The following is a 15,704-nucleotide window of genomic DNA, read 5'->3' on the forward strand; positions in this document are numbered from 1 at the left end:
CCTGCTACTGAAGTGCAGCTTAGGACCAGGAGCTTCCAGCTACATTACAGCCTGCTCCCAACATCCTTATATGATCACCTTTGAACTTTTGTAAAACTTAGGGAGTAGGAAAGAAGCAGAATAAGATGCTGAAATGAGCCATTGGCATGAATTTGTTTAAGGTGGACGACAGCTTGTCAGGCTGAAAATCATACACTATGACACCAGGCCCTTGTTTTGTGGCACCCATGATGTGACATGCTGACTCCAGACCTCTGAAGATCACCTGTGAAGTTGTAGCTCCAAATCTATGGGCCCTCAACTTCCTCAGCCAGAGTGACTGACGGAGATTTTCGGTTAAAGTTTGGTGGCATTGGAGTGTCGCTGTGTGACCCCTATCTGCCAGGAGAACCTGGGAACAATAGCAATAAAGAGGTGTTTCCACACTCCTCAGATCATCCAGTCTCCAGATCAGTGGCATTGCTGCTGGATGTAGTTTATTGTCCTACTCAGGATGTGTGTGTGTGTGTGTGTATCATCATCATCGTCATCATCATCATCGTCATCATCATCATCATCATTATTATCTAGCATCTGTTTTCCATGCTGACAAGGGTTAGACACTGCACTAGGCTCCAGTCTGTTTTGGTTTGGTTTCTATTGCTTGATGCCATTCCTAATGCCAACCACTCTGCAGAGTGTACCATGTTCCTTTAACAAGTCACTGGCATGAGTACTTTTAACATGTCACCAGTACAGTTACCTTTTATGTGTCACTGGCTCAGGCGCCTTTTACGTGTCACCAGCACTTGACATGACTATGATTTCACTAAGCCTGATGTGTCTTTTTAAGCACAGCAAATTGCCAACAGTCTCAGTCATTTGTCATTGCCTCACATCTCCAGTGCTTGGTGGCGCCATGATAAAAAATGTGCTCAGTTATCACTGTACTGTGATTCCAGCTGAAAAGTACAAAGCAAAATTGAAACATTTGAGCCAGCCACTGTCCTCAAACTGCTTTAGGTGGAGTGTGCTAACTCTGAGAAAGAACAGACTCAGACCATTGTGACCGTCTGACATTGTATAGAAAGTGTGTGTAAAGCAATGACAACAATGATGATGATGATGATGATGATGACGAAGACAACACTTCAGAGTCATCAAAATCTGAAAAGCAACACAAAGGGACTAACACTAGAAAATTATGTCCCGTTAAAGTAAATATACATATTCTATATATTTATAATTTCTGAACAAGGGGCCATTATACCCACATAAGGATGCACCATACACCTTCTAACCCACACTTTAATGCAAAGACAAATATATATTTGTGTGTGTGTGTGTGTGTGTGTGTGTGTGTGTGTGAGTGTGAGTGAGAGAGAGAGAGAGAGAGAGAGAGAGAGAGAGAGAGAGGGAGAGAGAGGGAGGGAGAGAGAGAGAACTATCATCCTTTACATTGAAAAACAATAAGGAAATTACTATTCTGCCATATATTGTCATTGAATAATTAACTATTTAGTTATCGTTCTTGTAACTGTTTGTAGTGTTGTTGTTGTGGTTGTTGATGGTGTAGCTGTCGGTTGTGTTGGCTATTAAATGTGTTGTCATTGATGTTGTTGTTGTTACTTAGTTATTCTTATTTTCATTGTGACAATATGGTGTGCTGTTGTGGTTGATGTATTGTGTTGTTATTGCTTTTGTAGTTGTGCTGTGGTTGTTTGTTGTGTTGTTTACGTTGTTTTGAATGTTTACTGCATTGTTTGTTGTGGCTGTTGGCTCTGTTTATATCATGGATGATATTCCTTACATGATCGTGTTTTACTTCAGTTATTAATGAATATTAATAGTATTTGATAAATTGCCATAATGTAAGTGTTTATTGTCTACTAATGAAGGAAAAAAAAAAGAAAGACTTCAGAAATGAATTAATTTCCATTTTTCTATTAATTACTTCTGTAAATTAACTACTCTTTCTAATGTCTCATTTATTTTTAATTTATCGTTGTGGTTTCTTTCTTTTGTATTTTTCTATTTTGCTAAACATCTTAATAACAAATATATTTAAAAATTCTATAAATAATGTATGTATTTTATGTATATTATGTATGTGTGGTGCAGTAACTTTTAATTTCAACTATGTACCTATTAATTAATAATTAATATTTCTTGAATAAATGAGTATTACCATAATTAGCAATTAATATTGTAGAAATTCTCTTTTATTCATATGGTCTAAATTAGTTGCAAAATTGTACATGGAACATTATTGCATCATTTTATGTGAGATGTAGGAAAATTATTCAAAGCTTTTTGTTATGGTCAGCATAAAAATAAATGCTTTTTACATATCTAACACAAAACACAGATACAATTGTGTTTCATACAAACAACAATAATTATATTGCATGCAAATGTATTTCTTATGTAAATTAAGGCATTTTACATTCATTGTTTAGCACACAGATGCATTGAAGCAAATATTTGTCATAGTTCAATGATATATGATTGCATATTTTTTTTCTCTTTTGCTAATTGTCTAGACTCTGATAAGAAAGAATGCAAAATGTTGTAGAAATGGTCCTAAAAGTATCAATAACAATTTTGCAACATAGTAGAACCATTTTGCAGTGAAGTAAAATATAAGAAGTGAATCTATAGAATTATGATAAAATATTTTGTAACTGCTACTTATAACAATACATATGACTGTATGCATCTTTATAAATGTATGAGTGCATGTACACACACACACACACACAGACACAGACACACACACACACACACACACACAAACACACACACACACACACACACTCACACACACACACACACACACATTAATATATAGCTTTATCAGCTTCAAGTTTCCAAAAAGAATTATTTCACATAATCTTTGAAAGGATGTAAAGGCGGGACTCACAGAAGATCACAGGGGACTGAGATGCCTAGCGATTTGCTGTGATTGAATAGACATGTCAAGCTAAGTAAAAACATGGTTGCCCTTGCACACAGGCTTGTCCCCTGCAACCTTCTCCAGCTGAGCAGCCCTAATCTTGTAGTCTTGAAGGTGCTGGTGCCATATAAAAAGTACCCTTACCGGTGCTGCATAAAAGCATCCAGTACACTCTGTATAGTGGTTGACATTAGGCAGGGCATCCGGCCATAGAGACCATGCCACAACAGACATGGAATCTGAACAGTCCTTCAGTTGGTCAGCTCCTCTGAAACTGTCCAACCCATACCAGCATGAAAAACAGATGTTAAATGATGATGATGAATTTTGAAGTTTATAAACTTTTATAACATCAACACAGTTCTCACTGCTAAGAATAAGGTTTTAAAAATAGAGAAATTCAAAGAATGGTAGAACATGTGTCATGTTCATAGGAGATCTGAGTTTGAGTCTGACAGGTAGCCTTTAACTGTTTCTATACAAATATTTACATGCAACTGTTTATAGTATCATCTGCTTTGAGTTTCACTGTTCCAATTGATAAATAAATATGTGTGTATCATCATCATCATCATCGCCATTTAACGTCCGCTTTCCATGCTAGCATGGGTTGGACGATTTGACTGAGGACTGGTGAAACCGGATGGCTACACCAGGCTCCAATCTGATTTAGCAGAGTTTCTACAGCTGGATGCCCTTCCTAACGCCAACCACTCCGAGAGTGTAGTGGGTGGTTTTACGTGCCACCGGCACGAAGGCCAGTCAGGCGGTACTGGCAACGGCCATGCTCGAAATGGTGTATTTTACGTGCCACCTGCACAGGAGCCAGTCCAGTGGCACTGGCAACGATCTCGCTCGAATGTCTTTTCACATATATATATGTGTGTGTGTGTGTGTGTGTGTGTGTACATATATATACATACATAAAAAGTTACTCCAATTTTCCAAGTTCTTTTACAAGGCTTAGGAAAACTAAAGAACTTTTGCAATAAGTGTGTGAAGCTGAAATCATAACTGATACCCCTGTATATTCTTTTACCTATGACCAGGAACTTTTCAGCACTCCCTTGTATACATATATATATAAATATTATTATTTCTAAATCTCTCTAAATGAGACTATGGCAGCAGTACTGGGTATTTATAGTTATCGCCAAGCTAACATGCAGTCCAGAAAAATAGCACGAATGCTGCCGTTGATTAGCTCCAAGAAGCCATTGCCGCTAGCTAGCTATGTGACACACAAACCTGTGTTCATTGCAACCTTTGAACAGGGGTGGGGGTCATCAGTTCCCTATGCTTGTTTAGACACCCACACACTAGTTTCAGAGTATTTGCCCTTTATCAATGTGGAGACTACGGCAGCAGTACTGGGTGTTAATAGTTATCACCAAACTAATATGTCAGTCCAGAAAAATAGGACGAATATCCTTAAACAAACCTTATTCAGGGACCTTTTGAGTGGGGTGGGCTACACGACCTGAAGAAAATTCTAACTGGGCCCCACCTGCGAGGTCATGCGCTGTTTATTTTGATATGAGATCACCATGTCGCGCACATATGGTTGTGATGCATGTGCCTGGTGTACCCTTATCAGACAGGTAGTCATGATGGGTATAATGGGCTTTGCATATTTTACACCAGTGTCACTTTGATGGCATGCACTGCTCTCTCACTCAATAATAATAATAATAATAATAATAATTCGAATAATAATAATAATAATAATAATAATACTAATTAGAAGAAGAAGAAGAATTTTAAAAATTCAGGCTGATATCAATAAAGCACTCAGTTTGAAACGAATTTGGTTAACTATATCCAATAAATACAAGTAGAATATACACCCAAGGTTATTCCTCATGTATGACAATCAGATCCAAATATTATTTAGAAGAAATTCAAGAAATTCAGAGTATTAGACTGCAAAAATATGAATAGAGAAAATCAAATCTTTTATTGTAGAATTCCTCTTATAAAGCCAACGACTGTTTCTGTTGTATCAGCATATTTCATATAGAAAATATCATTGAAATTAATATTTCTGAAAATACATGATAGCACATTGTTTTAAGGTGATCCAAAATTAGTTAAATTTAGAATGAAATATATATGTGTGTGTGTGTGTGTGTGTGTGTGTGAGTAAGTATATAAAATTAATATAGACAGCCATGGGCAATGTGTTACCAAAAAGGAATTTTCCTTTTTGGTAAAACATTGCACACGGCTGTCTATATTAATCTTTTGTATACACATTAGTGATTTGCTAAATCATCCATTGGTTTTTATGATGAATACATATGTACTGACAAAGAATTAAGTCTAGAATCAACCAAATCGAGCGGTTCCTACTGATGGGGCTATGGAATTAGTTGAAACTGACCAATCAGTATAGGAAATTCTCGACCAGCGTTTTCGAGCACTTTCAGTCCCTGTCAGTACATATGTATGTAACTCTGTGTTTACACTATGCGCAAAACAGTTTCCCAGAAGTTGCAAGTTTCTGCGTTGCTTGCTCGTACACCGGTAAAGAAAGTTCTGATCTCCAAGATGAATCAAAAAGCCTGTCTTCGTTTTGCTAATGAACGTGTCGTTTGGATAGAACTGTGGTCACAGGTTCATTTTTAGTGATGAATTGAAGTTTAATGTGAATGGTTCTGATGGTGGGATGTACGTCTGATGAAGAAGTGGCGAAAGGTTATCTCGTGCATGTGTGAAGAAGACAATGAAATATGGAGGAGACAGTGTAATGGCATAGTGTATCTCTGCTGCTGGTCCTCGTTCACTTATTCACCTACAAGGCACTGTCAATGCTGAAATCTACAAGCAGATTCTTAGACAGCATGCCCTTTCACATCTCCAATCATCATCGGTTCAACCTCCTATCTTCGTGCATGAAAACGCTCCCTGTCACACTGCGAAGAGAATCAATGATTTTTTTGTGTGATGATGAGGTTAATCTCATGGACTGCCACCTCAAAGTCCCGATCTCAACCCTTTAGAAACCGTTTGGAAAATTGGAGATGGGGCACGAAGGAGAAACCCAAAGAACCAAGATGAAATCTGGGAGTTATTGAAAAACGAATGTAACAATATTACTCCATCATTTTGCAAGAAATTAATTCAGTCCTGTGATAACAGAAGTCAGGAGGTCATTGATAGTAAAGGGATGTCCACAAAATATAAATAGTAAGGGTTTCTTTTTTGTTCTTGTTCCATTTTTAATTGTTATTTTAAGTGATCTTTAACTTTTGGTCGTTGCAGTTTGGAAGATTATTTGTTTATTTCCACATAACTTACGAAATATTCATTCCATTCCATTTGAAATTTTCACAAAAGATCGATATTAGATACATCTAATTATGTGTAAAATATCCAGTCTCAACGTTTTGTTTATGCATAAAATAGCTAGTCTTAACATTTTGTTAATCTTTTATAATAAATATTTCAATACACTTGTTCTTACTGACCCTTATATTAAGGCCACTACTATATATATATATATATATATAATTTTCCAAAGTAAACTCTGTAATCGTTATCAATATAGCATCAGATTTCACCTCAAAAAATCTAAATTAGATTCCTTAAGGATCGTTCTCCTTGTTTATATATCCAAAAATTTCCATAAACATAACATAGGTAATTTTAAAAGTTTTTAAGAATGATATTCGTAATTCTGATAATAATGTTTGGTTCATAATCTCATTTGGGAGGAATATCAAAAGTAACTTGATTGCAAAGTTTAGAGAGGTGATAAGCAGACATTTCCCAAAGAATTCACACTATGGTAAAATTATTAATACACATATCATTAGATTTGGGTTTTCAAATACTATAAATTTAGCACAAATAATTGCAGCCCATAATTTTAAAATATTAAAATCTAAAGAAATAGGGGTGGATAGGGATTTGAACCATGATATAAATAGCAATAATAATAATAATAATAATAATAATAATAATAATAATAATAATGGCGGTATTATAAATAATAGTGATAATGTTTGTAATAGTAGGAATTTAATTACAGTAACGGAGGTCAACCCTAGAAGATTGAAATCTGAAGGACCTAATGCGAGGGTTAAAAATGTAGTTTATCAATGTAAGGTAAGGACTCAAACAGATGCTAGAAGATACCTGGGATGTACTTCAGGACAAATATGTAAATGAATATCTAATCATTTTAATACCTTTAGAGATAGAAGGAAAATAGCAAGCACTAGTCTTAGTAAATACATCTGGGAATTCAAAGAACAAAATAAGCCATATTGGTTAGAATGGTCAATTATTGCGAGATCTTTTCCATATGAGAGGGGTAAGAAATACTGTTCGCTTTGTACTTTAGAGCATTATTTCATACTATTCTCTAAGGGTAAGTTGATAAATAAATTAACAAATAATGCTCTGAAATGTACACATATTTTAAGAATACTTTTAGTTGGTTTAAATAAAATTGAAATATGACAAGGTGTTATAAAGAATCATATCATAATAGTTAGTCCATAGACAGATCATACTAATATAATTTAATAATAGCAGCAAGAATTTTGTAAAATCCTTTTAAGATAATATAGTATAGATTCCCATGTTAGTTGAAGATTAGATATAATGTATAGCAAATTACAATATAAGTTTAGGTCTTTAAGTAGGCCACATTAGTATATAAGGTACCAATAGCAGTTGTGGGCTTTACTAGAATTTTAGTGACATTTGAGGATTGAGTTCAATTATAATAGAGAATTGACTATAATCTATGGTACATTGTAGTAACAGTTTAGGAGTATTATTATTGATGATTTTGTTAAAAATATTTCATTTAAACTCTCTAAATTATTTGTTAATAATAGGATTTTTAATAATGAAGATCAATTCTATATTTCGGCATAAAATTTGGGCAGTTTATAAGAGAAGGTTTACTAGATTGAAACTGGTTGTAGTATAATATTAATAATAATAATAATAATAATAATAATAATAATAATAATAATAATAATAATAATAATAATAAAAATAGTATATAATATTGGATATGAAGGCAGGCCATATTTAAATATTAAATATTAAAGTTACAAGTAACGGCTGGAATTTTGCCATTAACATCTAGGCACAACTTAGTATGGATTAATTGTAATGAAGAGTTAATTATAACTTGTAGTACAGTACAGTACAGTACAATATGGTGTATTATTAGATCTTAAAGCAGGCTATATAAGTGTATAACTTGACAATAATAATTGTAGGTCTTGAATAAAATACTAGAGATAGGATGGCACACTGTGAATTTCCATTAAGGTGAGAATTGTTTGTAATTTATAACATGGAGTCCATAGAATATAATATTAGATGCTAAAGCAGGCAATATTAATATATTAAAATATAACTTAAATATAACACATGTGGGTTTTGGAAAAAACTCCTAGAAGTAATTATTCCTATTGCAATTGAAAATTTTTTTATTATTTATAATTTATTTATGGCTCATATTTTATAGTACTATGTAGTATAATATTGGATTGTAAGGCAGGCATATCAATGTACAGTTTGCCAGTAGTAATTGTGGGCTTTGCAGTGGCCCCTAAGATAATGTAATTTATGTGTCTTGAATGATTAATAATAAATAAAAATAAAAAAATTTAGTAATTTTTAGTAATTATTAGTAATAATTGTAATAGTCATAGAATATGGCAAGGAGTTACCTCCCCTATTGGAATTGCATATAAAAAGAAAAAAAGTTTGCATGGAAGATGGTTCACTTGCAGTTAGTGATTCTCTAAAGAAAAAAGCCTCAGCAATTAATTGTGAAATGCTGATAAATATAGAGAATACATGTAAGAAGGAGAGTCTACCTTATGTGGACTCTACAGTGGTACCAACTATGTGAATCAAGAGTGGCTTAGTAGGTAATGCAATTATGGATATGAAGACAATGAAAGTCTCTGGCCCATCAGGAATCAATACTGAGATGCTTAAAATAACTAGTTGAATGGGGTGTATCCTAAGCACCTGTATAGTTAATCAGATTCTCCACCAGGGAGTCATACCTAGCGACTAGCATAGTAGTACCATAATCAACTGCTACAAAGGTAAAAGTAATAACTTACAAAGAAATAATTACTGAAATATTAAATCGCTGGACCAAGTGATGAAAGTTAGAAAAAGAGCTAAAACTCAACTAATTAGGAAGAAGTTAACCTAGATGAGATGCAGTTCAGTTGTGTGCCAGGGGTAAACACAAGTGATGCTATTTTCCTCATAAGGCAACTTCAGGAGAAGAATTTAACCAAGAATAAACCTCTGTATTTGGTTTTTATTGACATGTTGAAAGCCTTTGACAGATTCCTCTACTCCATCACCTGGTGGTTAATGCAGAAGCTAGAGATAGATGAGTGGTTGGTGAGAGTTGTACAAGCCATATACAAAGATGTTTCCAGTAAGGTAAAGATTGATAATGCATATAGCAATGAATTTAGCTTATGAGTAGAAGTTCACCAAGGGTCAGTTCTCAGCACCCTCTTGTTCATCTCAGTTCTCCAGCTCCTCTACACTAACGACCTTATTTTTATTGGTGAATCACTACTTGAACTAGAGAGGAAATTTCAGATGTGGAGGCAAGGTCTGGAATCTAAAGGCCTTAGAGTTAATTTAACTTAGATTAAAGTTCTTGTATGTACTAAAAGAGACAAATCACAAGAACCTTTGGGAGATAGCACTGCACATATGTAGTATGAAGGGTACTGATAGAAACTCAGTGCAAGTTCTGGATACATAAAAGGTCCAGTATAATCAGAAGTTTAACACAGAAAGTAGTCTTTGTGTGGCAGATTTGTGGGTACAATAAACAATAAGAATGTACACAGGACAGACTTTCTCAAATGTCCAGGGGAATCCTTAGAAGTAGCTGATAGCTTTCATTGCCCAGGCGACCAAGTTAGCAGTGGAAGAGGAAATTCTAAAAGCATAGTTGCTGGAATAAGAACAGGCTGGGAAAAGTTCAGAGAATTACTACCTTTGTTGGTCACAAAGGGCTCTCTCCTTCAGAGTAAAGGGCAGATTGTATGATACCTGTGTACTTACAGCTATGCTACATGGCAGTGAAACAGGGGCTACAACTACAGAGGACATGTAGAGATGAATCCGGTATGTTGAGACTTCATTGTCACACTGGCTAGGAAAAATACACTAAAATAAGATTGGCTCATGTGATGTCTGTATGCAGCCATATTCCTATTAAACAAAAGTGATATGAAATAAAAGGTAACGAATATAACGCTGGCCACACCTCATCATTATGAAATTTTCTGGTTTTTATCTGACTCCAATTAATTTTTTTACAACAAAATAATTTTCTAAATAAAATCAAAAATAATATTCTTCACATTAATTTTTCTGACAAAAGGCTATTTTTAATAAAATAGAATTTTTATAACAATAAAAATATTTACTTAAAAGAAAAATATTTCAATGTTAGAAAAAATATTTTTATAACAAATTACTTTTTCTAGCATTAAAATGATGTTTTATAAAATTTATTACTATTTTTATCACATTAAACTGATATTTTAAAACTTTAGACATAATTTTAAAAGACAATAATAATTTTTCTTAGGAAAAATATTCATTATATTGTTAGAATAATTATTTTAATCAAATGTAATACAGTTTTCATTACAGTAAATAATTTTTTTAACATTAAAAATGACTTCTATTAAGCAAACATTGTTTCTAACATTAAAATCAATTTTTATGATAAGGAAATATATTTTCTAAACTGAAAATAATTTTTCTAATTTAAGAATATATTTTTGCATTGTATCTTTAACTTATTTCAGTCATTAGACTGCAGCAATGCTGAGGTACCAATTTGAAGGGTTTCTGGTCGAATAAATCAATGCCATGACTTTACTTTTTAAGCCTAGTACTTCTTCTATCACACTATTTTGCAGAACTACTAAGTGATGGGGATGTAAACATACCAACACTAGCAGTAATAGAGGACAGGCACAGACACAAACACACACACATACATACACGCACACACAAACACACTGGTATATACATCTTATACATAAACGGAAATTTCTGTCTTTCTCTTTGTCTGTCTGTTACTATGTTGCTGCCTACACCAGTAAACCAATCTTGATGAAACTTCGCATCCATGTTAAACTAACATCCAGTTGAATTATAGGCTAATTGGACTTCAATAAAAATCTGTAATGGGCATCCCCACTAGGCGGGGCTGGGCCATTATTTGATAAAATGAGAATGGTGCAAGAGTGTTAGTGTGAGGAAAATGTGGTCGCATTGTGAGTGTGGCTGATATCAGGAAAGGGGAGACAAAGTTGTGTAAGTGACAAATAGGAAGTGGCAGTGAGATGCTAACATTAATATAGCTGTCATTCAGGAATATACATGTGACGCTGCATACATACTTTCATAAATACATAGATACATGTATACACAAATACACAGTATGCACACATACACATACACATAAATAACTTTCAAAATGCCAAAGAAGGGAAAGAAAAGTGGGTGTGAGGAATGCATAGCTTTAAGGAGAGACAGAGTAAGTTGATAACAATTGTTCACAGGTGGCTTTTCTGCTGTTCATTGCAAAGAAACACTCAAACACACACTTACATATATATATACATGCATACATGCAAATGTCTACTATACACACCATGTGATTACTTGTGTGTGTGTCACATCCCATAACTGTCTGTCTCCTTACTTTGAACGATCTTCCCTGTTGCTGTCACATATTGTGAAATTTTAGAATTATGTCAAAACTTTCAAATTTGGTATATATATATATATATATATATATATATATATATATATATATATATATATATATATATATATATATATATATATATAACTGAAGTATTCCGGATTGCATGACAGTGTATGAGAGAAAATTATGATCTCACAGGAGAGAAATGTGTCTGCATGTATGATGGTGCACTTGCTTTTAATGATTTGGAAAAGAAAGAGGCTATGAGGAGCCATTATGAAAGAAGACTGCTGAACATGGAGAATGAATGGGAGGAGGAGAGCTTGCCAAATGTTGATCCAGTAGAGGGACCAGCTATCTGAATTGACAGCATCTTATTAGATAAAGCAATTAAGGATATGAAGCCAGGAAAAGCCCCCAGCCCATCAGGAATCACCACTGAGATGCTTAAAACATCTGGTGGTGTAAACTTTGGCCTAGTCACCGGTATTGTAAACCAGGTAGTTCATACCCAATGACAGGCATAGCAGCCCCATAGTCAACTGCTACAAAGGTAACGGTGATGCTTTAGATAGAAATAACTTCGGAGGTATCAAACTGTTGGATCAGGTGATGAAGGTCATAGCCTAACTAATTAGGGAGTGAGTCTGCTTAGATGAGATGCAGTTTTGTTTTGTGCCAGGTAGAAGCACCACTGATGCTATATTCCTGGTATGGCAACTGCTGGAGAAATACCTAGCCAAAGATAAACCCCTATATTTGGCGTTTGTGAACTTGGAGAAAGCCTTTGACAGGGTCCCCCGATCCCTTATCTGGTGGGCGATGCAGAAACTGGGGATTGACAAATGGTTAATAAGGGCTGTACAGGCCCTTTACAGAGATGCCGTTAGTAGGGTTAGGATTGGAAATGAGTATAGTGAAGAATTCCGGGTAGAGGTAGGGGTCCACCAAGGATCAGCCCTCAGCCCCCTCTTATTCATCACAGTCCTCCAGGCAATAACAGAGGAATTCAAGACAGGCTGCTCCTGGGAACTCCTCTAAGCTGATGACCTGGCCCTCATAGCAGAATCACTAGCAGAACTAGAGAAGAAGCTTCAAGTGTGGAAGCAAGGTTTTGAATCGAAGGGCCTTAGTGTCAATGTTGCAAAGACCAAAGTTCTAGCAAGTAGGAAGACAAACACATTACACACCCCTTCAGGTAGGTGGCCCTGCTCGATCTGTAGAAAATGTGTAGGTAGAAACTCCATAAAATGTACCCAGTATAAGCTATGGACACACAAGAGGTGCAGCAACATCCAAGGAAGATTAACCGAGAAGCTAGCTTTCCTGTGTAGCAGATACACAGAGGCAATAAACACCACAGATGCTCAGAAAACAGATTCCATCACATGCCAGGGGGTGAAACTAGAAGTAGTTGATAGCTTCCGCTACCTAGGTGACCAAGTCTGTAGTGGGGGTGGATGCTCAAAGAGTGTTACCACTAGAATAAGAATAGCCTGGTGACAAAGGGCCTCTTGCATAGAGTGAAAGGTAGATTGTATGATGCATGTGTGCAAACGGCCATGCTTCACGGCAGTGAAACATGGGCTGAAACTGCTGAAGACATGCGTAGGCTAAAAAGTGCCATTCCCAAACAGTAAAAGGTAGCCAGGTAGAAGGAGACCCAGGAATAAATGGGATGAGGTGGTGAAGCATGATCTTCAAACGTTGGGCCTCACAGAGGCAATGACAAAAGGCTGAGACCTCTGGAGGTATGCTGTGACTGAAAAGACCTGGCAAATAAAATGAGTCCACAGCTGTAACCTACACCAGTGTCACATAACCAGCTCACTTAAAAGTACCTTGGATCATAGGGTGACATGCCATGCTTGAGAAGACATATTGAGTAAAGTACATCAACATTAACAGCAATATCAACATCAAATCAAATGGAAATTGTAGTTGTGAGCCCTGTGCTGGCAGCACGTAAAAAGCATCATCTGAATGTGGCTGACGCCAGTACTGCTTTGACTGGCTTCCATGTCGGTGGCATGTGAGAAGCACTATCCGATCATGGTCAATGCCAGCTCCTCTGGCGTCTGTGCCGGAGGCATGTAAAAAAGCACCCACTACACCCTCAGAGTGGTTGACATTAAGAAGGGCATCCAGCTGTAGAAACACTGCCAGATCAGATTGGGGCCTGGTGCACCCTCCTGACTTCCCAGACCCCAGTAAATCCGCCCAACCCATACCAGCACGGAAAACGGATATTAAACGATGATGATGATGATATATATAGATATGATGGGTTTCTTCCAGTTTCTGTCTTCCAAGTCCACTCACAAGGTTTTGGTCAGTGTGAGGCTGTAGTAGAAGATACTTGCCCAAGGTGCCATGCAGTGAGACTGAATTTGGAACCATGTGGTTGGGAAGCAAGCTTACCACACAGCCACGTCTGTGCCTATATATTTTTTATGCATAATACTAATAATAATTTCCAAGATTTAAAATCATTTCTTTATTATATGTATATAAATGTCCCTCTTTACAAGATTCTCTTTAGAAAGAAATTCAAGACACATCTAATATTGTATTCAGTCTTATTGTGGTGGTAGTCACCATCAGTGCTCCATGGAACTTCAACCAAACAATACCAAAATACAGAAGCCAATACTTGGCCAATAAAAACCAATAAAATGAGTATTTATGTTGTCAAGACTCATCGTAGTAGTGGGCTGTCAGGAAAAATAGATTTTGGTTTGGTGACTTATGGACACTAAAGCAAGTTTAAGTATATCAATAAGTAATTATTGAAAGGTCATTGTTGTAACAACGGTTGCTATAGCAACAAGAAAGTTTTAGTGTCCTTATGGATTAGTTATTACTAAAATTGGTTTAATACACTTTCATCTAAGTGGAATTGCTCTCTCTCTCTTCGAGTGTACATAATTGTATGCTTATGCATGCAACCATATTCAAACACAAATGTGTATGCATATATAGATATATGTATATATATTACAAATATATATATATATATATATTACAAATATATATATATATATATATATATATATATATATATATATATATATATATATACATACATATATATATGTATATATGTATGAATGAATACACATGCACACATATATATATATATATAGAAAGAGAGATACAGAGATACCTACACACATGTATTTATATACATATGAATGTGTGTGTGTGTGTGTGTGTACATGCGCATGCATGATCTATATTATATGTTCATGCAAAATCCAGACTTAACTGGCATTTTGCTTTTTACTATTTTTTTATTTTCAAAAGAACTTTCATGATTTAGGAACTTAATTTGAAGAAGATGATACCATGGCAATAATAGAAGGTGGAAATAATCTGAAAAAATAACTTCAGTATAAAAACAATTTTAGGTGAATTTTATTTTCAAATTAAATAAAATTTAGACAGCAAATTCAAAACTGATTTGAATTTCTTAGTCTATTTTTTACCTTTTACTTGTTTCAGTCATTTGACTACAGCCATGCTGTGGTACCACCTTGAAGAATTTTTAGTTGAATGAATGGACCTGGTGTTAATTTGTTTTTTCTTTTACACCCGGTACTTATTCTATCAGTCTCTTTTGCTGAATCACTAAGTTATGGGGATGTAAACACACCAGTTGTCAAGCAGTGGTAGGGGAAAAACACAGACACAAAAAACACACAGATATATATACATATGACGGTCTTCTTTTAGTTTCTGTCTATCAAATCCACTTACAAGGATTTTGCTAGCCTGACATTATAGTAGGAGACACTCACCAAAGATGCCATGCAGTGGGACTTAACATGTGGTTTGGGAAGCAAACTTTTTACCATATTGCCATACCTGCTTCATGTATATGTATGTGTTTTTATTTGTTTGTTTATGTGCATGTGAATGTATCTTTCTTTACATTTATTCTTTGCTAAAAATCTCTGTGCATCTAGTAATGACATTGCTGTTGCTATTCCTTATGAACAAATTGTTTGCTGGTTTTGTAATTTC

Source organism: Octopus bimaculoides, chromosome 8 (genome assembly GCF_046866305.1).
Source record: "Octopus bimaculoides isolate indiv1 chromosome 8, ASM4686630v1, whole genome shotgun sequence".
Lineage (NCBI taxonomy): Eukaryota > Metazoa > Mollusca > Cephalopoda > Octopoda > Octopodidae > Octopus > Octopus bimaculoides.